The sequence below is a fragment of the Rhineura floridana genome, chromosome 5 (assembly GCF_030035675.1).
Source record: "Rhineura floridana isolate rRhiFlo1 chromosome 5, rRhiFlo1.hap2, whole genome shotgun sequence".
NCBI classification, from domain to species: Eukaryota; Metazoa; Chordata; class Lepidosauria; order Squamata; family Rhineuridae; genus Rhineura; species Rhineura floridana.
Window position 1 is genome coordinate 134,683,551 of NC_084484.1, and position 27,552 is coordinate 134,711,102.

A 27,552-nucleotide genomic window follows, 5' to 3' on the forward strand; every position below is an offset into this window, starting at 1 on the left:
TTTTTGAAGATTGGCGTTACATTTGCCACTTTCCAGTCCTCAGGCATGGAGGAGGACCCGAGGGACAAGTTACATATTTTAGTTAGCAGATCAGCAATTTCACCTTTGAGTTCTTTGAGAACTCTCGGGTGGATGCCATCCGGGCCCGGTGATTTGTCAGTTTTTATATTGTCCATTAAGCTTAGAACTTCCTCTTTCATTACCACTATTTGTCTTAGTTCCTCAGAATCCCTTCCTGCAAATGTTAGTTCAGGTTCAGGGATCTGCCCTATATCTTCCACTGTGAAGACAGATGCAAAGAATTCATTTAGCTTCTCTGCAATCTCCTTATCGTTCTTTAGTACACCTTTGACTCCCTTATCATCCAAGGGTCCAATTGTCTCCCTAGATGGTCTCCTGCTTTGAATGTATTTATAGAATTTTTTGTTGTTGGTTTTTATGTTCTTAGCAATGTGCTCCTCAAATTCTTTTTTAGCATCCCTTATTGTCTTCTTGCATTTCTTTTGCCAGAGTTTGTGTTCTTTTTTATTTTCTTCATTCGGACAAGACTTCCATTTTCTGAAGGAAGACTTTTTGCCTCTAAGAGCTTCCTTGACTTTGCTCGTTAACCATGCTGGCATCTTCTTGGCCCTGGCGGTACCTTTTCTGATCTGCGGTATGCACTCCAGTTGAGCTTCTAATATAGTGTTTTTAAACAATTTCCAAGCATTTTCGAGTGATGTGACCCTCTGGACTTTGTTTTTCAGCTTTCTTTTTACCAATCCCCTCATTTTTGTGAAGTTTCCTCTTTTGAAGTCAAATGTGACCATGTTGGATTTTCTTGGCAATTGGCCATTTACATGTATGTTTAATTTAATAGCACTGTGGTCACTGCTCCCAATCGGTTCAACAACACTTACATCTCGCACCATGTCCCGGTCCCCACTGAGGATTAAGTCCAGGGTTGCCGTCCCTCTGGTCGGTTCCATGACCAACTGATCTAGGGAATAGTCATTTAGAATATCTAGAAACTTTGCTTCTTTGTCATGACTGGAACACATATGCAGCCACTCTATGTCCGGGTAGTTGAAGTCACCCATTACTACCACCTTTCCTAGTTTGGATGCTTCCTCAATTTCATATCTCATCTCAAGGTCTCCCTGAGCATTTTGATCAGGGGGACGATAGATCGTTCCCAGTATTAAGTCCCTCCTGGGGCACGGTATCACCACCCACAACAATTCTGTGGAGGAGTCTGCCTCTTTTGGGGTTTCGAGCTTGCTGGATTCAATGCCTTCTTTCACGTATAGAGCGACTCCGCCACCAATACGTCCTTCCCTGTCCTTCTGATATAGTTTATATCCAGGGATAACCGTATCCCACTGGTTTTTTCCATTCCACCAGGTCTCCGTTATGCTCACTATATCAATGCTCTTCTCTAAGACCAAGCACTCCAGTTCTCCCATCTTGGTTCGGAGGCTCCTAGCATTAGCGTACAGGCACTTGTAAGCAGTGTCTCTCTTCAAGTGTCTTTGGCACTTGTGGTTAGGCCTGTGGTAATTTTGCTCTTCTGAATTTATATCCTGTGCCCCTGCTCTCACAATGCCTACTTCTAGGCCTACCCCTTTTAAAATTTCATCATTTCTTTGGTTTTTATCCCAGGGGGGAGGTTTATTCCGAACCGGACCTTTCTCAGCTCCTGTCGGGTTTCCCCCCTCAGTCAGTTTAGAAGCTGCTCTGCTACCTTTTTACTTTTAAGTGCCAGCAGGCATAATCATGCTTAGATTAGACCCATTGACTAACTCAGTGCCACTGGTGGGGTGGAGCCACCCTCTTTACCCTGGTGTCACTGCTACTTAGTGGGATGGGGCGAGGTCAGGACTGCATAGTAGCACTGGTGGAAATGTCACTGATAATCCATCAGTCCTGCTGGTGCATCTGCATAGCCTTGACCTTGCTGCTGCCCTGCTCCAGCCCATAAAGATAACCAGCAGCAATGTCGGTTTTGGGAGGGCATTTCTGCGGCTCTGTCCTAGCACAGGCACCACTGCTGGACTAACTTCAGGAGTCTAACTCCCATTGGTTTCAATGAATCTAGTACAGGCAAGGTTTGGATCTAACCTTAAATGATTCAGGGCACAATTGCCCTCCCATGTTGGTGCACAAAATATCATAAAACCATAATAATAAATCATAATAATATAACCATCCATTGTGACACTGTAAAACGGAGAAGTAGCAATTCATTCATCACAGCGATTAATAAAATGTGGACTGAAATAAAATCATTTAAGATTTTTCTTTTAAAAATTGCAAATATGGGGCCATATGTATTTCCTGGCAGAGAAATTTCCCTTACAGACATGGAATATGATCTGAGATGAATGAAGGTACATAGGCAGGTATATCCCTGCATCCCATAGAAATGCAGTTGACAACATGCTAATTTTCTAATTGAGAGTTGGCCTGGGATTTGGCCCAGTTCAGGTAAAATGAACTCTGCCCAATAAGCCATGGTTTATCAGCTCAGGAACAAACTGTGTGCCCACACACTCCCACTTCACCCTCCCCTGCTCGCCTCATGTGTCTGATTTTGAAGCTTTGTTGACTTCTTGAGCCACAGTTTCTCATGCATAACAAAGGAGAGGTTATGATTTAAGGATTTAATGCTGCCCTGGGCTCTTACTGGGTGAAAGGGCGGGATATAAATAAATAAATAAATAAATAAATAAATAAGGACTCTGGATCAGATCAGGAGCCAAATATCTTTGCCAAAACCAGCCATGTGAAGAAGAAACAATGAGACAGCACATGAGCATACAGCTAATTCCTGGTTTATCAGACCAAAATTATTACATCTGACCCAGACCTTCATGTGAAATCTTAAATGTACACACACATAAAATAAAGCGTCTTCAGTTGTGCAACTAGTTTTGGGAAGTTATGGTCTTCCAAACAAAACTCTAAAAGGGAGTGATCTTTTGTTGAGATAAACCACAAATATCCAGTGGAGCTGTCTACCAATGTGAGAGAAGGGGGGGTATTTTCTGCTGGCTCCCACTTCCCACTGTAGCTCCTGGTACACTGTGAAGATTTCTTTCAGAGGATAAGGGGGATCCTCCAGAATAGCATCGGGGTGGTGTTGAGCACTGCAGGGAGATGATAGCATCAGAGAAAATTGCATCCCTTCCTCTCACATTAGTGGATACCATTCCATGAACAGACGGGCGGTATTGGATTTCACCCTATGTCTCCCCCCGACCCCATTTAGATAGTTTTCAATGAATGAGGAATTTCCTGATTATTTTTAAATCATCTCCATTAGAGCTAATGACTACTGTAGGCTTTGTCATTTATTTCTCCTTTTGCTGGTGACATTGTCTCATTTTTGTCTTCTGTATTTGCTAATTACATTAAGTAGTTATTGCAAAATGAATTCAGATGGAATGCAGCATGATGGAGGTCAGTTAAGAATAGCAGAAGCCTGTGCAAATCCTACAGGATGTCTCTTCCCTGTCATATTTCATTTAAAGACAGAAAATGTGATATTTGGAAAGGGTATGAAAAAAAGCTGTAGTGAAAGGTACCCTTTTTGTTAAAATAAAACTACTGAATATTAAATACAGTTTGATTCTCCCATCTAAGACATATCTTTTCACTTTAATTACTATATGGATAAACATGCTTAGGCAGGTTTAGTACCAGTCTACAATAAAGATGTGTCATAATAGGAAGCTGCCTTATACCAGGTCTGACTTTTTAATTCACCTAGCCCAGTATTGCCTGCTCTGACTGGCAGCAACCTTCCAGGGTCTCAGGCAGAACTCTGTCACATCAGATACTGATTCTTTTACTTGGTAATACCAGGGACTGAATCTGGAACCTACTGTATGCAAGACATATGCTCTACTACTGAGCTAGAGCCTCTTTCCACCACATGACAGGAAAGGAGAAAATGAAGCACATCCAACAACTTCAAGGTACACATGATGCCTTGCCATGCCCTTCCACGTCTACACAGCAGAAAAGGATCACAGCAGGCTAGAGTGTCTCTACCTAAGGCAAGATCCAGTGACTGCATGGAATTCTCTTATACTATTGCATATTTTAGCCATCTTTAAAGACTTTTTTTATGCCCAAGGGTAGATATAGGTGTTTAGCAATGCAATCTTATACCTGTCTATTTAATTCCCATTGAGATTACTTTTTTACTTATTTTCTTACACTTATAGCCACCTTTCCCCCCCCCTCAAGGAATCCAAGGAGGAATGCATGTGGTCCTCAGGGGGTTTCTGTTCCAGGAATCAACCAGACCCATACCTGCTAAGCTTCAGCAAGGTGGCTGCATCATGTGCCTTCAGACCATATTGTTGGGCCAATGAGTTCAATGGGGCTTTCTTCCAGGTAAGTGGGTATTGGACTGCAGCCTGGAAGAACAATCCTAGTGTTTTCCTGTTTTCTCCCTCCTCTGTTTGCTGGTTCCCCCACCCCCTGGATTGGGACCATGCCCTCCCAAATGGGGAGTATGTCAGGTGAATGGGTGGGCTTTAGATCTAGGGGATCCAAAGCCACCTCAGACCTGCTCCCAGAACACCCTCTGTTTGCTATTACTATCTTTGGAGTGCAAATAATGAAGCAGCAAAGGCAACAAAAGTTTCCATGTTCATAGCGGGGTGGCATGGCTCCTTCTCTGCACATGGGCCTCTCTCCCTGTGGGCAGGGAGGCAGATCCACTCTGTCTATACCCTCCCCAAAAGGCAGTTTTATAGCTAACATACCACCCCTCCACTCTCCTGGATTTTTGAATAGCTATGGATGTGAGGAAATGCCAGCTTAACCACATATTTAGAAGGCAAATGGCTGGCCTCCCATCTGGCTCCCCATTGATTAGGGTGAAAGCCCCACTGAAGACAAGATCTTACTTCTGGGTAAACGTGTGTGGGGTGGTGCATTTAAAATAGCAGACATATCAGCCTTCCTCTCCAGGCTCATATGGAAATCTGTGCAGACTTCCAAAGGAATGGAAAATGACGGGAGAATCAGATGCAACGTTTCACCTTGGAAGCACAATTCATTAGTTTGCACTATTGTTTTTTTCTGCTAACAGCATGGCAGAAGCCTGCAATTGACAGTCACTTGCATGGGGGAAACTATTTGTCTTAAATGCAGACGCTTTTTTGAGAAAATGTATGGCAAATTACAATTACATCATAGTGTGCTTTAGTTATAAGGTGGCTAATGTCTTCTCAGTTATGACTTTCTTCCTGGTTACTAAAATTAAACTTGATTAATTTTGTTCCAGCAGGGGGCACTGCTTGCTAACTTATCAGCATAAAATAAAAGTGTTAGCATCAATTAACAACCAAGGCAGTGTTATGTTAATTTCAATGTGATTACTAAAAAGTGTACTATTTTTCACGTGCTGACACATTTTTTTGTTCAGATATAAAATGTTCATTTAATGGTATATTATGCATTGTTACTATTTGAAGCAGTTAAAATCTTTGTTTCCAGAAAAACAAATATTTAAAGCGCAATCCTATACACATTTACTCAGAAAAATGGAGCCACTGAGTTCAACAGGGCTTATTCCTTAAGGGTGCAGGTGCACACTCACATGGGAGTAAGCTGCACTGAACTCAGTGGGGCTTCCTTCTGAGCATAATGCACAGGATTGCCCTGCATATATAATGCTCGCTACCTTGTAAAATCAATACATTGCATAGGACAGTAAATATCTTAACATTTAGAAAGAGTAAGAGTTATGCGACACAACTCTATGCATATTTAATCAAAGGTAAATTACCATGTTTTCATTGTGGCTGACTCCTGGGAAAGTGTACATAGGATTGCAGCCTTATTGTAGCATAAGCTTCACAGACATCACAACAAGGAGTTGTTGCACTCTAAGAGCCAAACAGTCTGTTGCAGCAAAAACATGTTTTGTGGTTTCGTGTCTATGAAATATTATGTCACAGGACCTGTAATGGGTTCATGGTTGGAGGCAGTATGCTTCTGAATACCAGTTGCTGGAAGCCTCAGGAGGGGAGATTGTTCTTGCATTCAAGTCCTGGTTGCACACTGTGGTAACAGGATGCTGGACTACATGGGCCATTGGCCTGATCCAGCAGGCTCTTCTGATGTTCTTATGTTAAGTTCGTAAAGAGCCTAACATCCCCATTTTAAGTAGATATAATTGGAAAGTGGTCTGGTTTCTGTGAAATTAGTTTCAACGCAGAGCTTGGAAAAGTTACTTTTTTGAACTACAACTCCCATCAGCCCCAGCCAGCATGGCCACTGGATTGGGCTGATAGGAGTTGTAGTTCAAAAAAGTAACTTTTCCAAGCTTTCAAGCTGCATGGTTAGGAAAACTGCAGCCTAAGTTACTGAAATGTGAACAGTATACTAGGTACAAAGTGGGATCAATTATCAAATGATAATGGTCTCATACTGGGGAAATAAAAGCTCTCTTGTGGAGAAAGAAGAGAATATTAATTATTGGGGTTTTTTTTCAGTACAAGAATAAAACTTTGAGGGCATATGTATTGATGACACCACATTTTTAAAAAAAATACAGAGGCCCCACCATAATGAAAGAAAAAGTATGTATATCAAAATCAATATAAAACAACTTACTGACTCCTTTACTTTGCCTCCATGTCTTATAAACTGATACTTCTTTGATAAATATGTAGATGTCTACCAGTATTTGAGACAACATGGATCCCTTTTTTTCCTCTTTTCATTCATTCCTTGGAGTTCTTCAGTGTTTGACATTTTAGTTTATACAATGATAAAAAAAATAATTCTTCAAAACCAGCTTAACCACCTCTTAACCTTAACACCCCCTCTGATCTTCCACAATCTCTAGAGCGGGGTGGGAAACTTCAGGCCCAGGAGCCAAATGTGGCTCTCCAGGCTTCTCTATCTAGCCCTTCAGATGCTCCCCAGCTAGAATGCTCCCCCAGGCACACTCCTCACAGGCCATACTTTGCACCCTACTTGAGCCTTTTTGCCAAGCTGGAATGCATTCTTGAAGTCTGATAATGCCTCTTGCTTGCTTGGATAGACAATAAAGAGGGGTAGGTGAGTGTGTGTAGAAATTACCTGAGTGTACAAAGGTAAAATGCATATTTGCTCCACCCGCATATGGCTCTGGTTCCACCACACTAGAATGTGGAAGGTTGCCTAGAATGGAATGTAGCCCTTGCACTGAAAATGGTCCCCTACCTCTGTCTTATAGTGTTCAGGCCATCAAAGGGGGGTGTTAAGTTGTGATGGCTCAGAGCTCAAAGTAGTTGTGATATAGCTAGGAATTGCATCTGAGGGATGGATGTGCAACACAGAATAGCGTCATAGAAACAACATTGCTCTTGCAGGGGTGGGGAACCTTTTTGACTCCTGGGGCCACATTTTTTTATCTGGCCTCACCCTGTGCACCAAATCTGACAGATGAGTCAGGCAATCCACCTGCCAATTGCATGATGTCACTATAAGGTTACATAATGGACAGGAGGTTTGACCCTCCCACCTGTCAAAATCCCTTGTGCTTGTAAAGTCTGTCCCCATGTTGGTTCTTTTAACTTCCAATTTGGAGGTTGAAAGGATTAGTGCAGGGCAGACTTTCCCAGCTTCCCCAAGCTCTGCTTGAAAGGAGGGTGCATGGGAAGGCTTGGAAAGCACATCCCGCTCTGATCCCTTCAATCTCCAAAAGGGATCAGCATGGGGTGGGGTTTCTAAAAGAACCCAGGTCTACTTGCTTTCACTGTGTGTGTAGCAAAAATAAGCAGGCCTGGACTTCTTCAGAGTTGTGCAGAGCAGCAGTCTCTGCCAGAGAGCCAATGTCTGCTGTATGCAGACATCGGCTGTAGCAGGGACTGCTCCATCATACAGTGACGAAGAAATGGATACTTGTTTTGCAGCACTGATTGAAGCAGTCTCCCCACTTTTAAAGCCCCTGGACACCTTTGGGTAGAACAGCAGGATAGAAATTCAAGAAATAAATAACTAAAGATTTCTGGAGTGATCTTTAAAGGGCGGAGACTGCTTCAAAGAGTGCTTGCTTTAAGACAGTCTTTGCACTTTCATGCTCAAATGGGTGAGAGGAGACTGTCTTAAAGTGCTTTGCAGAGGTCTTTACAGCAGTCTCCCCCCTTTCAAAGATCACTCCAACCATGTCCACCAGTGTGTGTGTGTGGAGACGGCATCAAAGAGTGCAGCAAAACACTTTAAGACAGTCCCCGCGCTCTCGTCTGAGAACAAGAACACAGACACTGCCATAAAGCAAATGCTCTTTAAAGTGCCAGTGACATCAGCTGATGGGTGGACGTGGTTTAGGGAAAATGGTCTCAAGGGCCAAAGTGGCCCTTCTGGCAGGCCAAGATTGGTCCACAGGCTAGAGGTTCCCCACCCCTGATGTATAGTGGTAAAGAAAAGTTGTAACAGGAGCTCTTTCTCCTGAATGTTATGTTATGTGGTTTTCCAAACATGCTCCACTCGTGGGGGGAGTGAGAATCAAAGGAAGAAAAAACACCCCAAAGTGCACATATTTACACAAATCGTTCCATGAGACAAACAATGAAATTCATACACAGGAATTCTCAAGGCTATTGGAATTTGGAAACAATGTACGGTGACAATATTTGGCCAAAGATGTTAAAGTTGTTAACCTGGAGAATATAGATTCTGTTTAAAAAAACTGAACGAGAGAAAAGAAAAAAGCTGTTCTGTGCTGTTTCCAAATTGACTCCCTTGTGCAAGGTGAACAATAGTTCCCAGAACTGCTTTAATTCTTTCCTTCAGACATCTTCAAATCTCTTTGAGTCTTTGGGACTGCCATGGTACATGAGGCTGAAAAGGCATTCATAGGAAAATGCTGACCCCATACAATGTAGGGCACTGTAATTTAGTCTTACTTGAGACATCGCAAATTCAGAGATTTCAAGTAATTGATTTCTTTACACTGAGTTCTAAATGTGCTGCCTCTGTATTCAACCCAACATTAACCATTTAGAACCAGTTTTGTGTTCAGCAGAATGAAGAACCACTGCTGACTTGAGCTGTGCTCCATTGAGCCACTAAAATAATATAAATCTTATACCTTTTTCTTACAGTACTTTCCTGTTTAATGTTTTGCTGTGATAGATAGGAAATTCATAAACTGGTCAGTCCTTCGCTCAACCTCTAACTTCAGCTCTATACTTTTCAAACCCAATAGGTGGTATTCAATGCTAGTGCTACTAGAAGTTAATAGATATGACTAACTTAGGTTCATTAATTTCAATGGGTATACTCTGAGTAGGACTTAGATGAATACAACCCAATACCTATATCTCAGGTTCTGTTCCAAACCAATGTGCAAGGAGTTTTAATTGTATGCCAGCCTCACCCAGTTAAACAAAATATATATCCTCGGAAAGGGAAATGTATTGAAAAAATAGGGTTTTACTCCATACAAAGCTGGGTGATTGTGACTTTATTGTAAACTGAGCTCTTGCTTATTAATATGTTTTGAGAGACCTGTGTAACGTTGGTTCAACCACTGCATTTTTTCATATGTACATTGAAACATGTAAAGTATGACTGTTACTTATTTATAGTGAGCAATTGAAGCTTGCTCTTAAATCAAAAGGTAACTTCTTATACTGGCTATTAAAAATAACAATAAGACAATAAAACAATCCATACAAATGCATTACAACATTAGAGCAGTCAAACTGATATTAAAAACCAGTGTCATGCCAAGGATTAAAAACACCTATTAATACATATAAGGCCTGGGGATGGGGAGGGAAGTGTCTTCACCTGGTGCTGACAAAATATCAGAATTAATGCCAAGTAGGGATAAGATCTGTTGGACGGTGCTGGTTCAAAAGCATTGCATTGACATAACACAGTGTTTCCCAAACTTTCAACGTGTGCATACCCCTTTTGAGACATTGATTTTACCGACGCACCCAACTTTCACAAAAATAATTGGGAGAGGGGTAAGGTATTATAACACATTCGTAATTCCTATAATTTTATATGAAATGTTTGTAAAAAAATAAATACAAAGTAAGTAATAAACATTTTAATAATAGAAATAATATAAATAATTCATATACTAATAATTAAAATAACTATTATTCAAACAAAAAAACCATTCTGGAAATAAAGACCCGGAGGCGACCCCCCAAAACCGGAAACTCCAGCTGAAAATCATGCAGCATGCAGCGGGTTTACAGAGGCAGCGCTTGCCTGGGCTGGAGGTTTGAATCTCCCACTCTTTGGCTGCAGAACAGTTTTCCCCCCATCCTGCCTGGGAAGCCACTCAGGCACGCAGCCCAAGAGCAAGCAGGGGATTCAAACCTCCCGCCTAAAATTCACAGCTGATGAGCAGGCAGGCCAGGCAGGATGGGGGAAAAAACCGCTCTGCAGCTGAAAAGCGGGAGATTCCCCAAGAGGGAAGTGGCTGGCGAGATGGCCGCTGCAGGGCTGAAGATAGAGAAAAAAACCCACTTCCCCACTTCCCAGTGTGAACATTTTTGTAGTTGAGCATACGCATAAATATCTTTGTGGCGCCATCTGTCTGTTTGTAGAAGCGTTTTTTGGTGGCCAAAGTCATTGCGAGGGAGTCCAAGTCTTATGAGAAACTGGAGGGGTGCACAAAAAGACAAGGAATGCATTGAGAGCGAAAGAGACTACGCGTTGAATAACATCAGGATAAACCACTGTTATTATATTGATTTTCCCTCACATGATTGTGTGAGAAACTGGAGAAATCACAAGGACTGTATTTTCTCTTAAAAGAACACACACACACTTTTTTGCCGCTAAAACCCAATGATAAAGTACAAAAAAACCCATTTGGCTGCGTACTCCTTGAAACCCTCTTGCGTACCACCAGGGGTATGCGTATCACACTTTGGGAAACACTGACCTAACAGGCTGGCATCCATCTGAGTTCATTCATTATCCACTAGCCTCTGCTTTTACCAATTTATGGTTTTTTTTCGCTCATACTGATATTTCCTTTAAAAATATTGATATTTTGAAGAAAATACCAATATTTTTAAGGGAAAGATCAATACATTATTCTTAATCAGTATTTTATGGGTGGATTTTTTAAAAAGTCAGTTTTCAAAATTAGCCATAGAAATTAGCTACTTGAAAATCTGATCCTCAGTTATTGAGAATAAGCTAATTAATGGAAAATTCTAGCATACCCCTAGTGCCAAGTGACAATTTCTGGATTATGTATTCCAAAGCTACCAACTCATTCACTTCTGTAGGTGGATCTGTCTGAAGAAGGTCCTCCAAGGAAGATCTTAACATCTGGACAGGTTCATGTTGGACCATTTGACATCTTGGTTGTTTCAGTTGCATTGACTTCTGATATGTTTCTGGCTTACTCCAAAAGGTTATTCATTCTTTTTGAAGCTCTAAGTGGCGTGGGACTGGAATACTCAAAGGACCATCTCTCCTGTATGAGTCTGTCCAACCTCATCTGCCGAGGACCTCCACGCAGACCCAGTAATTTGTCAGTTTTTATTTTGTCTAATAGGCCTAGAACTATGCATCTAGTCACCACTATCTGCCTCAGTTCATCAGACTCCCTTCCTGCAAAACTTAGTTCAGGTGCAGAGACCTGCCCTATATCCTCTACTGTGAAGGCAGGTGAAAAGAATTCATTCAGCTTCTCTGCAATCTCCTTATTCTCTTTTAGCACACCTTTGACTCCTTTGTCATCCAAAGTTCCAACTGCCTCCCTAGACGGTTCCCTGCTACTACTGTATTTCAATAACTTCTTTTTGTTAGTCTTTATGCTTTTAGCAATGTGCACCTCAAATTCTTTTTCAGCATCCCTTATTATCTGCTTATTTATTTATTGCACTTGTATACTGCCCCATAGCCGAAGCTGTCTGGGCAGTTTACAGCAATCAAAAACATTAAAACAAACACACAATTAAAAAACATATTTTAAAAACAATTTAAAACACAATTTTAAAATTCAAAACAGTATAAAAACAATTTAATGCTTGCATTTCTTTTGCCAAGTTTGTACTCCTTTTTGTTCTCATTTGGACAAGACTTCAATATTTTGAAGGAAGGTTTCTTGCTGCTAATAATGTAATTGGCTCTGCTAGTTGATCATGGTGTTATCCTCTTGGCCATGATGGTACCTTTTCTGATCTGCAGTGTGCACTCCAGTCAAGCTTCTAATATTGTGTTTTTAAATAACTCCCAAGCATTTTGGAGTGATTTAACCTTCTTGACATTGCTTGTCAACTTTCTTTTTACCAATCCCCTCATTTTTGGGAAGTTTCTTTGACTGAAGTCCGATGTGAATGTGTTGGATTTTCTTGGCAATTGACAATTTATATGTGTGTTTAATAACACTATGAGATCGAAAATGGGACCTTCTGCATGCAAAGCAGATGCTCTGCCACTGAGCTATGGCCCTTCTCGAGCTTTGGTAAGAATGTTGAGACTTCTGTGGTTAAGATCTCTGGGGCCCCTCAGAGAATAGGTTCCCAAGACTCCCTGGAAAGAAAGAATAACTATTTTGTAGATATATCCTTATCGTATTATTTTGTAGATATTTCCTAATGGAAATATATTTTACTGAAATCAGTATGGCTTGTTAAATAATTGTCGTGGCCCAGGTTGGGAGGGGAAGTTTCAAGGCACCAGACTCTGACATTGAGGACTGTGAGGATGAGCTGTGGGAGGAGACAAGCAGCGGGGATAGTACACAGAGTGTGCAAACCCCAGTCATGAACACCTCAAATGCCCCCAATCCTGCCCCCCAATGAAGTACAGCCAGAACTGTCAGAGACTGCCCCTCTTGAGACTTTACTGTTACACACACCCTCCTCACCTGCGCCTGCAGCTGAGGCACCATCTGTTTCACCTGACATTTCCCAGCTGGGCACCCTGCAAGTTCCCACGGTCAAGCAAGTTGACCACCCACCACTGTCAGAGAGGGAAGCTGAGATCCAGCCTCTATTGTCCCATGTGCGCCAGAGGCAGAAGTTAAATAATTATTAAGATTCAACCATCATTAAGGAGGAGCCAACGGCTTCATGCGAAAGTCAAGCCTTCTTAAGGGAATGCAGGGAGGGGTTAATTGCTGAGTCAATGTTGTAGCACTGATAGTCATGCTTGGTCAGAGTTAGTTAGGGAAAAGGTCTTAGAAAGCATAGTTTGGTTAATGAGGTGTAATGCTTTTTATATAACTGTAACTTTAATAAAAAGGGGGGGGGGAATCACAGGCGTGTCTGAGACCGGATCTATCGACTTTGGGCAGGACAATAATTGTGTTTATGGTTGGTGTGCCATTTTGTACCATACTCAGCAACCGACAACCATCACAAAAACCATCATATGGGATACTCTAAAAATTGTGCATTGCAATGCTTCATCTTTTAAATTTTATTACGGCATACTAAGTGTGCCTATCTTGTTGTTTTGAGTACACTCTCTTCCCTTTCCCCCTGAAAAAAACAGAATGCAAAGCACATTCGTAACGGAAATGAGGGATAAATTATTGGACTTATAATAAATCAGCTGAGATCATTGCAGTGGTGACCTTACATGCAACTTTGTCCAGCTGCAGAATATTAATCAGTAGCCAATGTTGCCTTGAAACAAAGAGTGACAGTTTTCATTATTGCTATTACTAATTCAGGAGTATAAACAAGGTTGCAGAACATTAAGAAAGCCATGCCTAACCCATTCTGTGCCTTGCCATTGCTTTTTGAAGCAACAACTTGGCATTGGAGATGATTTGGTGATAAAATTATAGGAAAAGATACACATAACACTTACTTTGTATGAAATAGGGATTGAAGATCAAGTAATCAACAATGTGTAAAATGCTGGATGCCACAAGACAAAGATCAAGCCTTTGATTAATGCTGCTAGAATTAATCAAAGTTGGCACCACCTTGCTATTCCTCTGAGCACTACTGACCCGACTTCTTTCACACTGTGGCTAAACCCTTAAGCAAGCCGAGCCAAAATTGGCCAAAAGACTGGGAGTGTGGTAACTGACCTTTTGGTCATGACTGATGAGGAAAGAAGAGGTGAAATCTTTCTTTTAATTTGATTAAACATTGTCAACAGACTTATAAAAAATGGAACGATCAGTATACCTGTCATGAGCCTCATGGCACCATAGGACCAGCTCCTCCTGCTGACCTACCCTCAGTCCACGATGTCTGCTGGAGGCAGAACCAGGGGAGGGCCTGGCCAAGATGTCCCTGCCTCTGTAACAATGGATATGCCGCCAGCTGTGTAGGCACCGACCTGCAGGAATGCCCACTTGCTTGTCCAGTCCCAAGTCAAGAGAAAAGTCCTGCACAAGTAGCTGTGCCTACCCTGTCTTTTATTAAGGGGATGTGGGGCGATATCAAGTGTTGCAACAACATATTCACATGCGTAGCCATGCTGAGCAGTGTTTTTTATTGATGCTAACACTGTGTACCCTGTAACCCGATCTATGTTCCATCCTGTGCTAACCTGTGGATTACAGCCATCAGCAATACCTGAGCTGAGAGTCCCGAGTCTGAATTTGCTGGGGGGAGCCAGGACAATACCGCAGATAAGACTATGGAATGAATGTACATGCCTAGGAAGGGGAATTTTAGGTAGAGATGAATGGATTGGGGTATGGCAAGGCAAGGGCAGAGAGAAGGAGGTTGCAGTAGTCAAGATGAGAGAAAACCAAAGCAGGAACTACAGGTTTAGCTGAGAGAACTCAGGAGGCAGTATGGGTTTTTATAATTGTATAATTGTAAAATTATTTTGTGACATATTAACTATGGAAGGAAAGGCAGTGGGAGGAATCAAAAATAAGGACAAGGGTTCATCCTGATGTTGTCAATAGATATGGAGACTAAATGGAGAAGGTAAACTTCCATTAAATATTCTTAGAATTCTTAGAAGGTAGCAATAGATCCAAAGAGATGACCAGAGTTTGGCAGAGCCAGCTGAAGCCCCTCACCCCAGCTCAGCTGGAGATATGCTGGTATAAGACCTCCATCCTGGCTCAGCTAGTGCTCAGCCAGCTCAACCAGGGCTCATTTGAAGCTGTCTGAGCTGAGGCCAGGGTAAGTCTTGAAAAAGGGATGTTCCAGGGGAGTGGTGAGGCTGTGGTGGGATGTGGCTGGGGATACTTACCCCATTCTAAATTCTGTTCAGATTGGTCACATCTAGCAACCCAATGGATGTTACACTGGCAAAATGGGTGGTGTAAGTCAAAGTGTATTTTAAAGGCATGTTTTCCTTCTGCCAGGCTCAGACCAGCTCAGCCAGCAGTAGCCCCACTCATGAATGGATAGGGGTAAGTTTCACCAGCATAATTTACCCTGGTATAAATTCTAGAGAATTTTAGAGAATATATTCTTCTTCCATATAGAAGTATGCAAACAAACAAAAATTGTGAATGGAATAAATTAATAAATATTTTTAAAAGCCAACTGAATGACATTGTCATTCCCTTGCCAAACAAAAGAAATTATTTTTTTAAGAGAAGACAGAACCTTTACATGAATGACGCAGAACTTAATTGAAAAATACTATTTATTCCAAATAATTTTCCCTCATGCAAATGTCAAAAAGGAAATGAGGTCACATGAATAGCTCACTGTGAAAGCCAGATACAACTGCTAAGTAGAATCTTCAGTATTATGATTTGCAATGGAGAAATAATATCTTAAAAAATCTGTGTGTTACCAACTGACAATATAACAAGGATCATAATGCTTGCTACAATGTTACAAAGATAAAGTGGCTCCAAGAAGGATGAATATTAAAATCTATATATGAAAAAAGATATAATATCTTGCAAAAACCATATGCATAGAAATTTTTTGTTCTGCTGTAGAAATAATAATTTCTAAACCTGGTGAAGAGCCAGAAATGCTATTGCACAATGCCATTTAAGCTATGGCTAAGAAATATCTAACAATATGAAATACATATGCCTTTAATTGGGCATGACTAATGGATGATGGCTATGTGGAACCGGAAAACAAAATTAAATTACTCTGCATTTGTGGCTAATAAACAAATTTTTCAAACATTGTCCTTGGGGGGAAAAGAATAGAATTTCAATATACCCAGTGACTGCTTACATATCATTGTTCTTTCCCTAAATAAGTTTATAAGAAATTACTTGCTGTCGTAAAACAATGACACACCAAGGTGAAAATTTGGTCTGGTAGTTTTGCCAGCCTGGGGCCTTCTGTGCTGGCTAGGTCTGATAGGAATTGTAATCCAAAACATCTGGAGAGTAGCAGGTTGGCAAGGCTGCTATTAGAAGAGACGTAAAGCCCCATAAACAAATAACACAGCTATGAATCTACACTTATGGAGATATGGTAGCACACACCCCATACACAACAGAAGGTTTACATGATTATTATTCTTTAAAGCACCCAATAATTAACTGTGTGCTTTATCTGCGACATAATAAGCAAGAATTTTTCTTTGCTGCATTAATTTTTGTATGTTGGATGTTGTGAATCTGGTACAGCATGTCTAACCAGCATGGCTTGAGGGGGGGGGAACACACTGACTGACCAAGATAAAATAAAAGGAAGATGGAAGCAAACACTGAAGAACTATACAAAAGAGATGCGAGGATGACAGATTCAGTCAAGGAGGAACCATATGATGAAGAACCAGAAATTTTAGAATGTGAGGTGAAAGCTGCTCTTAAAATATTTGGAAGACGCAAATCACTAGGAACAGATGGCATACCAATAGAGTTGCTACAAGTTACTGAGACTGAACCTGTCCAAATTTTGACAAAAATTTGTCAACAAATATGGAAAACTAAGCAGTGGCCCACAGACTGGAAGCGTTCAATATACATCCCAATTCCAAAGAAAGGAGGTCCCAGGGAATGCAGTAATTATTGAACTATTGCCTTAATATCCCATGCAAGTAAAGTAATGCTCAAGATTCTACAACAAAGGCTCTTACCATATATGGAGCAAGAAATGCCAGACGTCCAAGCTGGATTTAGAAAGGTAAGAGGTACCAGAGTTCATATTGCAAACATATGTTGGATAATGGAACGGACCAAGGAATTTCAGAAGAAAATCACCCTGTGCTTTATAGATTACAGCAAAGGGTTTGACTGTGTAGATCATGAAAACTCTGGAATGCTTTAAAAGAAATGGGGGTGCCACAGCATCTGATTGTTCTGATGTGCAACCTATTCTCTGGACAAGAGGCTACTGTAAGGACAGAATATAGAGAAATTATTGGTTCCCAATCAGAAAGGATGTGAGACAGTGGTATATTTTATCACCCTATTTGTTTAATCTATATGCAGAACATATCATACGGAAAGCAGGATTAGACCAAGATGAAGAAGGTGTGAAAATTGGAGGGAGAAATATCAATAATTTAAGATATGCAGACAATACCATACTACTAGCAGAAACCAGTAATGATCTGAAACGAATGCTGATGAAAGTTAAAGAGGAAAGCACAAAGTAGGACTACAGCTGAATAACAAGAAGACTAAAGTAATGACAACAGAAGATTTATGTGACTTTAAAGTTGACAAAGAGGACATTGAAGTTGTCAAGGATTATCAATAGCTTGGCACAGTCATTAACCAAAATGGAGACTATAGTCAAGAAATCAGAAGAAGGCTAGGACTGGGGAGGGCAGCTATGAGAGACTAGAAAAGGTCCTCAAATGCAAAGATGTATCATTGAACACCCAAGTCAGGATCATTCAGACCATGGTATTCCCAATCTCTATGTATAGATGTGAAAGTTGGACAGTGAAAAAAGCAGATTAGAGAAAAATAACTCATTTGAAATGTGGTGTTGGAGGAGAGCTTTGTGTATACCATGGACTGCAAAAAAGACAAATAATTGGGTGTTAGAACAAATTAAACCAGAACTGTCACTGGAAGCTAAAATGATTAAACTGAGGTTATCATTCTTTGGACACATAATGAGAAGACATGATTCACTAGAAAAGACAATAATGCTGGGAAGAACAGAAGGGAGTAGAAAAAGAGGAAGGCCAAACAAGAGATGGATTGATTCCATAAAGAAAGCCAGAACTGACAAGATCTGAACAGGGTGGTTCATGACAGATGCTCTTGGAGGTCACTGATTCATAGGGTCGCCATAAGTCATAATCGATTTGAAGGCACATAACAAAAACAATAATTCTCTATTTGTCTGTTTCAGAAAATGTGTGCACCATCTTTCAGTCCCATAATTTCTTGGATGCTTTTTTGCCTTGTGACACTTTAACTGACTAAGAAAGCAATCCAAACCTAAGATCCACCAGGAGGAGCAAATTAGGATCTAATGGATATCTGGTTCAGCTGGGGCTATACCACATATCCTTCATCCCAGTTCAGCTGGGGCTCAGCCAAAGCTGGTTGAGCTGAGGTCAACATAAGTTCCTCCAAAGGGACATGGTGGGGGCAGGATGGGGAGCACTTCCGTTGGATCCTAACCCTGTTCAGTTCAATCACATGATTGGGCAACCTGGTGAAACTTACACAGGCAAAAAGGTTGGTGTAAGTCAAACTCTGTTTTAAAGCTTTTCCCTCTGCCAGGCTTGAGCCAGCTCAGTCGGCAGTAGCTTCACTCCTGTATGGGGTTTGGATCTGGTGTGTTTTACACTAGCTGAAATTAATAGGTTAAGCTTAACTATAAAAGTAGCTTGTCTTTAAGATCCACCTCCATACACGAGAACTGGAAACTGGCCAATGTAACACTAAAAAGGCATCCAGGGGGGATTCTGGAAATTACAGGCCAGTTAGCTTAACATCTGTTCTGGGAAAACTGGTAGAAAGCATTGTTAAAGATAAAGTAGTCAAGCACATATAAGAACAAGACTTGCTGAAGCGGAAGGTCTAGTTCTCCTGTTATGCTTGGTTCCATATGGAGAACTAGTGTATATATCTCACTAACCTATGAGAGTTCTTTGAGAGTATCAGCAAGTATGCAGATAGAGGTGATCCAGTTGACATAGTGTACTTGGACTTTCAAAAATCATTCAACAAGGTACCTCACCAAAATCTCATGAGTAAGCTTAGCAGTCATGAAATAAGAGAGGCACTGGCTAGGAAACAGGAAGCAGAGAGTAGTAATAAGTGCACAGTTCTCCCAATGGAGAAATGTAGAAACTGGTGTCCCCCAAGGATCAGTACTGCAATCTGGGCTTTTTATCTTGTTCATAAATTATCTAGAATTAGGGGTGAACAGTGAGGTGGCCAAGTTTGCTGATGATACTAAATTGTTCAGGGCCATTAAAACAAAAAGGAATTGTGAGGAGCTCCAAAAGGACATCTCCAAACTGAGTGAAACAGCAAATGCAATTCAATGTGAACAAATGTAAAGTGATGCATGTTGGGACCCCGCCTTAATTCCATATATATGCTGATGGGGTCTGAACTGGCAGTGACTGACCAGGAATGAGACCTCGGGGTCATAGTGGATAGCTTGATGATGATGTTAACCCAGCGTGTGGCAGCTGTGACAAAGGCAAATTCCATGCTAGGGATCATTAGGAAATAAATTGAAAATTAAACTGTCAATGTTATAATGCTTTTATATAAATTTATGGTGCAACCGCACTTGGAATACTGTGTACAGTTCTGGTCACTTCACCTAAAAAAAGATATTCTAGAGTTGGAAAAGGATTCAGAAAAGGGCAATCAAGAGGATGGAGCAACTCTCCTATGAGGAAAGGTTGCAACATTTGGGATTTTTTGAAAAGACAGGTAAGAGGTAACATGATACAAGTGTGTAAAATTATCCATGGCATGGAGAAAGTAGATAGAGAAAAGCTTTTCTCCCTCTCTCATAACACTAGAACTTGTGGACGTCCAGTGAAGCGGAATGTTGCAAGAAAGATAAAAGAAAGTACTTCTTCACACAGCTTATAGTTAAACTATGGAGTTCACTCCCACAAGAGGCAGTGATGGCCACCAACTAAACGAGGGTTATACAAATTCATGGAGGAAATGGCCAAGAAGGGGTACCAGCCATAATGGCTATGCTCTGCCTACATAGGCAGAGGCAGCATATAGCTATGATGGCTAGTCGGAGGCAATATGTTTATGAATACCTGCTGCTGGAAACCATGGGAAGAGAAAAAACTCTTGTGCTCAGGTCCTACTTGTAGGTAGAGATGTAAAGGTCCAGAAATCCCCCCTTTTTTCTGGATTTCCCCTTTCCCCCCAACAATAGAAAAAAAGTTTTCTGGATTTTTCCCCAGGCCTTCATACCTCCACTTGTGGACTTGCCATAGGCATCTCGTTGGCCACTGTGATAACAGGATGTTGGACTAGATGGGCCATTGGCCTGTTCCAGCAGACTCTTTTTATGTTCTTACGCTGGCTTCCCATAGTTAGGATTGCTTCCTTAGGCTGCAATCCTGACCCCACTTACCTGTGAGTAAGCCCCATTGAATTAATTAGGATTTACTTCTGAGCAGACATGATTAGGATTTTACTGTTAAGAAATTAATGACTTTACAAAAAATATATAGCAAGAGTTACAAAAAATATATAGCAAGAGTTACATCATAAATGCATCTTTATTTCAAGGCAGTTTATCTTCTAAAAATCATAATATGCTGAAAGCATATTCACATATAAATTGATCAATTTTTTATATTCACTTCATCCTCATTCTTTGTTTCTTGTCCCAATCATTTCTCCTATTGGGACTATGGACAATCAAAGCTCTAGTTCTCCTGTTATGCTTGGATCCACAAGGAGAACTAGTGTAAATATGTACATAAGAAGAGTGTTGCAGGGTCAGACCAAAGGCGTATCTAGTCCAGCATTCTGCTCCCAGATGACATAGTAGGGATGGGGGACAAACTTAATTCAGTTCTCATTTAGAGGAGAACATACCAAATCCTCACTTTCTGAAACACTACACAAATGAAAATACAGTAGGGCCCCACTTTATGGCGTTCTGCTTTACGGCGCTTCGTTCATGCGACGGTTTTCAATTAAGGAAAGGCCCCACTCTTACAGCGCTTGTTCCGCTAATATGGTGGGTTTTTTCCGTCACGCACCATTTTGACGTCATTTTCGCGTGACGCGGCCCATTATAGTCTATGGGGCCCTGCTTTATGTCGATTTCCACTTTACGGCAGGGGCCTGGTCCCTAACCCGCCATATTAGTGGAACCCTACTGTACAGCTAGTGTATCCTTTGGAATCTGCAATCATCTGAATTTTACAAAACAGTTTTTTTTGCCAGTGTTTACAAAAAAAGCATATATTAGGGGAAAGTGTGTATAAAAATGAAAATATTTGTGAAAATAAGATACAAATGTATTATGGAAAATTACTTGCAAAAATGTGTACATTAGTCAAAACTGAACACAAAAATACTTTAAGCTGGAGAAATTCACACTAAAATTGTGATGAAATTTCTTGTTTTAAAAAATTGCAAACTGCTGCAGAAATGTGGAGAACTGAATTTAAGACTGGAAAAATGTGAAACTGAGATAACTGAAATTAACAAATCCTTCCGTCCCTAGCCATTGGCTTTACTCCACTGTTGTCCAATTATATAATTTGCCTCAGGAGAATTCAGTCTGGCAATGAGTCAGTGCCATTTCCTGGACACCACAGGTAAGCCAGATATTTCTCTGGTGAAATCCATTTGAATTTTAAAGCAACAAACCTATAAATACTTACTAGGGACTTAAAAGTACCTTGCACAGGTTACAGGTCAGGGATATCTGATTATGGAATATTTTTTTAAAAATAACTAAAAGTTTAAATATCATTTATCAACAAGTGCTGAATGGCAATAGCTTCAGTTACAACATTTGTTAGCATCTATTTATGGACCATTGGTTTTGAGTGCTTCATCATGTCCTAAATTGTTGGAGAGAATTATTGGATCCTTATCAAAAGTCCAACCCATAATGGCTGTTTATAAATACTTAACAAATCTTTGTAAGGTAGAAGTTCACAAGCTTAGAGAGGTGTGGAATAAAGAATTAGAATGCATCATACAGCCTAAACAATGGAAAATTGTTTTTGATGTTGAGATCGATCCAGCAAACATTACTATTTTGGATATATCGGATTTCACAACATCTTTATAGGAAGGCACTGTCTAATACAGTTGGAAGCCCAATTGAAGTTCTCACGTGACATCAGGTGATTAACTATTGGCTGGCCCCAACCACCTGTCAAATGGCCTGAAGGTGGAGAAGATCAGGATCCAGCTCATTAGCCAGAAAAGGTTCCCCACTCTGCTGTAGAAGTATGACTGGCACCAACTTGGTTTAGGAAGTATTTTTAAATGATTTAAAAAAAAACTTAGAGGTTTTAAAAATATTTATTAAAGGGGGGTGGCTTGCCATCAGACAAGACGGACATCTAAGGTCCTTGTTCCTAAATCTGAATTGGCCTTTTTGAAGCAGGGGTGGGACATGATGGCCTTATAGTCCCCTTCTAACTCTATGATTCTATGAATCATACTGACAGATTCAGTCACTGAACACTATACCGTACTAAACAGTGTAAAAGGTGAGCTCAGCTCCCAACAGAGATCAGAAACAAGCTTTAAAATTGGCTCTGCTGGAGGCTAATCTCTCTGAAGAATTGGAGCTAAAGTTCTGAAGAAACTGACATGACATGGGGAGGCCTATAACAAGGTAAAGGTGTGAAACTGACTGGTATTATGTCAGTAGAAGGAGATGCTGCATTAGTTCAGTTGCTTAGACTTATTAGCCCAAAACTGCCTAATAGTTATTGAAGAAACATGAGCAGATACTAGGGGGCAATATATTTTTGCTAAAGGGCATTTAGAGGGCCAACCACTCACTTTGGGGTCATTGTATGGTCCACATGTGAACCAGACAACATTTTTGTATGAAGTCCTGGGTGTTTTGGATATTTTTGGCGAGGGGATGTTTGTCTTTGGAGGTGATTTTAACACTGTTATAAATAGGGCAATAGATACTTCCAGCACACTCACTTTTCTGCTTCATCCTGCTCTCCTGTGCTTGACATTCTAACCCATTTTGGTTTGGTGGATATCTGGCAACACAAACATCCACAGGAAAAGGATTATACTTGCTACTCCCCACACTATAAATCCTATCCATGCATAGACTACTTATTAGTTTCCCAGAGGGGAGGAGACAAGGGTTGCAGAGTCAAGCAATGGAGTAATATTTGCCTCTAATCATGCCCCAGACAAGGTTTATCTCCAATAGACACATAGCAGGCCCGATTTGCTACTTGCTGAATGTTATATATAACAGCAGAAAGCGGGGTACTCCTCTTGCAATACTATCATTAGATATATATAAAGCTTTTGACTGCCTGGAATGGCAGTTCCTCCTGAAAATACTGGAGCATTTTCATTTGGGTCATAGTTTTATCTCAACGATCTCTAGGCTTCATCAGAAGAATTACACACTATAGTCTGCACAAATAATTTGGATGCACCACCAATATACATAAATAGAGGGACCAAACAGGGATGCCTTCTCTCTCCATTGCTCTTCACCCTCTCCCTGGAGCCATTGGCAGTGGCAGTAAGAACTAATCCAAATATCGAAGGCAACACAGGAGAGGGCGAAGAGCACCTTCTGTATTTATATGCAGATGATATGGTTTGTATATTAAGGGAACCTGCTATGGCATTACTGTCTCCACAACAGGAATTAGAAAAGTTTGAAAAGATAGCAGGATAGAAAGTCAATCTCAAAAAATCTTATGTATATCAGGTTCCTGCTCAGGGTACAGTTGGACTTGCAGAGCTGGATGGGAAGTTTGCATACCCAATAATATAAACAAGCTGTATGTGTTGAATTTTTGTCCCTTAATTAATAAGATGAAACAAGATTGGAAACAGCATAATCTTTCTATTTAGGCAGAATAGCTGCAGTTCAGATTATGATCATTCCACGATTTTTATACTTTTTTCAGGTGCTTCCCATCCTCCTCCATCCTCATAAATTAACTATATGGCAGAAGATAATCAATAAATTTATTTTTCAGGGAAAGGCCCCTAGATTGACAATGAAGAACTATTATAGAAAACCGGGTAGAGGAAGATTGGGACGACCTCGTTTGGGGCTATATTATGAAGCTTGTCAGCTTCAATAATTATTTTTTGTCATCACCAGAACAGACAAACAATGGATTGTGCTGGAGAAGAATAGGCTAAAGCACTACCCAATTTGGGCCCTACCTTTTTGCAAATTACCAAATCCCTATTCCATATACTTCACAATTTAACAAATCCGTAATCCATATACTTCACAATTAGGAAAAAATGGCAGCATGTTCTTTCCCCAGTATGTTCACCTCTGCTACCTCTTAGTCAGAATCCAGAGCTTGTGAAGCTAGGGCTCAGGTCAATTGTTAGATCCTGGGAGAAATATGGAATGTTTAGGCTAAGGGATTGCTATATTAACAATAATCCAATCACTAAAGAACAAATTTGAATAAAGATTGCTAATCCAACATTATCATGTTTCCAGGAGAACCACATCAGGCACCTCTTAGCAAGCCCAACTATCAAAATACAGGCTACTTGACCTCTTACTAAGTTTGAAGTATTATTAGCAGGTAATAATAATAGTATTACTTGCTTGCAGCAAGGGCCTAGTATCTGAATTATATGCCATGTTGCTGGACATCTTTACTGGCTCTCTCAAGGGGTTGAAATCCCTTGGGGAAGCAGATTTACACATGGAAATTAGCTATTCTAAATGGAAACAATTGTGGACATCTATACTTTACAAGTCTGTATCAGCATACATTCGTGAATGCTCCATGAAAGTGGCTCACAGGTGGTATTGCACACCCATCCAATTAACTCATATAACCTCCAATCTGCCAGCACTTTGCTGGCATGGCTGTAGAGCATGGGAATTGTTCTTCCACTTATGGTGGGAGTGCCCCCCTGGATATGATTTTTGGGTGGAGGTAGTTCAAGAAATTTCAAAAATATTTAAAATGGATATTGCAATTACCCCTCAACTCATATTGTTGAATAGTTGGGACTCTCAAATGGCAGACTTCCATGCTAGGGAACTGTTGATGTGGATGTTGGTGGCAGTCAGAATTTCCATTGCGCAAAAGTGGAAGACAGCCCAGGACCTCCATCTACCTTTGTAGTACAAAAACTTATGGAACATAGCAATTGCTGAGAAACTAACTCACAAACTAAGTTTCCTGTAGAACTGAAGACCCAGAGTGTTTTCTTGCAGTTTGGTGGGAATTTATTTCATATTCTGCTAACAATGAAACATGTCGCACTGTACCTGTCCCAGTGAAGGAAATTTAGTTATTGTGATATTGTTTTGTTATATGCAATTCTTGTCTTGACCTTATTGTCTATTATTGTGGAATACCCTGTTAGGCCTTAGTTTTGTATTTTATTGTTTTCTTATACAATGTTTTTTTTAAAAAAAGACTTAATAGGGAGAGAGAAGGCTGTGTCCATTTTGATCAAAAGGGGTTCATTCCACACAGACATACTGCTGATGCTATTAGAAGGGCTCTAAAAATTATTTCCTATAGTGCTATGAGCAGACAAGCTGTATCATTAATTTTGTTAGATATCTTCAAAGCGACTATGTGGAATGGCCTTATACTCTTCAGGGGTTAGAAAATATGAATTTTGGAGATCGTTTTGTGCATGTTATCAAAGGTATTTACTCAGTGGCGGCAGTGATGGTATAAGGTAATGGTGTGCACTCTTCTCTCTTCTCTCTTTATAGATGGACAAGGCAAGGCTGCCCTCTATCACCTCTCTTATTTGTGCTGGCAGTTGAGGCACTGGCTGAAGTGATTAGACAACACTCGGATATCCAAGGTGTGAGGGTGGGGGGAGGAGAGCACACCACTGGTCTTTTTGCAGATGATATTCTTCTGTTTCTTAGCAATCCATCATGATCTTTGCCAATTTTGAAGAATTTACTAATGTCTTTTCAGCAGGTCTCGAGGTTAGAGGTTAATTTTCAAAAGTCCAATCTTCCATGTGAGGCCATGCCTGTGGGCCTCCATCAGAGTATAGTGCAGATATCAGGTCTGGAGCTACAGCCTAGCACTTTAAATATATTGGAGTAATCCTTTGTAAAGACTTATTACAATTGAAAAGGCACAATTCTGGCACATTGCTCAAGCAGAAAGATTTCATACAGTGGGAGGAAATTCACAACCTGGTTTGGCCACATTTCAACAGTAAAGATGAATGTTCTATCCAGATATCTTTTTCTATTCTAAACTCTCTCATGTATATATACTCAGTAAATACAGTCAGTATGGAAAATGGGAAAGTGCAGGTCTTTACAGACTGTGTGACTTGTTTGAAGTTAAAATCCCATTGTCTAAAGAACAATTCTTGGGGAAGATGGATAACATTCATACTAATTGGGTTCAGCTTAACTACAAGTTCAAACATTTACTAGATTCCTGTTGAAGGTGGAGGGTCCATTACATTATATTCTCTGACATTTTTCTGAGAGATATTGTAAAAGCTCATCAAGTAATTTCAAAGGTGAAGTGTCTATTATCTATTAAGTTCTCTCATCTTGTAATATGGGAACTGTGGCAAGCCTGAAAGACCCATGGGAGGTGGATTTAGATATTCCCATTGAAGATCAATCCTGGAAAATGATATGGCATAAGCCCCCTGTATGAGCTATCTCTGCCAAAATGAAGGAATCTATGTTCAAAGTTGTATTAAGTTGGTATTTTACTCCTGTGAAGTTGGCAAAAATTACTACTGGACAATCTAATATCTGTTGGAGAGGCTGTCAGGGGGTAGGCACCTACTTCCATATGTGATGGGCTTGAGCAGTGGTGCGGTATTTCTGGGTTAAAATCTTTCAGGAAATCTCTTCCATTGTTTGCCAAATTATTCCATGAGACTCATGCTTGGCATTATTATTTATCTTTCCAGAGAATCTGCAACAACTCTGTCACAAAGCTCTCATAATCTTTCTGTTAGCAGCTGTGAAAATGGAGATTGCGCACCACTGGAATGATAGTTCTGTTTTTACATTAGAAGGTTGGTGGAGCAAAGTTTGAACTATTATGTTACAAGAAAAAGCTGATTCAATGTAGTTGATTAAATAGGAGGATGATAAAATCTGTTAAGCTTGAATCTGCATGATGGCCTTTTTTAACTTACCTTACCTCTCTGGAGTGTACCACTCACTCTCCAGACAGTCACTTACCTTTCTGGTCAGATCATCTCTCACGTTATTAAAGGTTATTTAATGTATAAATCTGTGTACTCTCCATATACAAGCATACTGTCTCCCACTTGAGAAAGTATTATATGCATTTATTGAGACATGTTTTTTGGTTACGCATAGATTGTTACTTCCAGGTTTGTTTTCATAATATAATGTTTTACTGTACTGTTTTTGCAAAATGAAAAGTTCAATAAAAATGATTTGGTTAAAAATATTAAAATATTAAAAGGTTTATAAATGCTAATAATTAAATTTGGCAGTGTAGTTTTCACTGCTTTCAGTTGGTTCAACAACAGTTACATCTCACACCAGGTCCTAGGTGCCACTTAAGATTACATCCAATGTC

General features: G+C 40.3%; 1 long non-coding RNA gene across 1 annotated transcript; it reads left to right on the forward strand.

Moving 5' to 3' along the window:
• Window positions 1-15,034: 15,034 nt before the first annotated feature.
• Window positions 15,035-27,336, forward strand: LOC133385941 (uncharacterized). Its single transcript, XR_009763025.1, has 4 exons — window positions 15,035-15,074; window positions 15,260-15,307; window positions 25,725-25,819; window positions 26,909-27,336. It is a non-coding gene; the product is annotated as an uncharacterized LOC133385941 (long non-coding RNA).
• The last annotated feature ends 216 nt before the right edge of the window (window positions 27,337-27,552 follow it).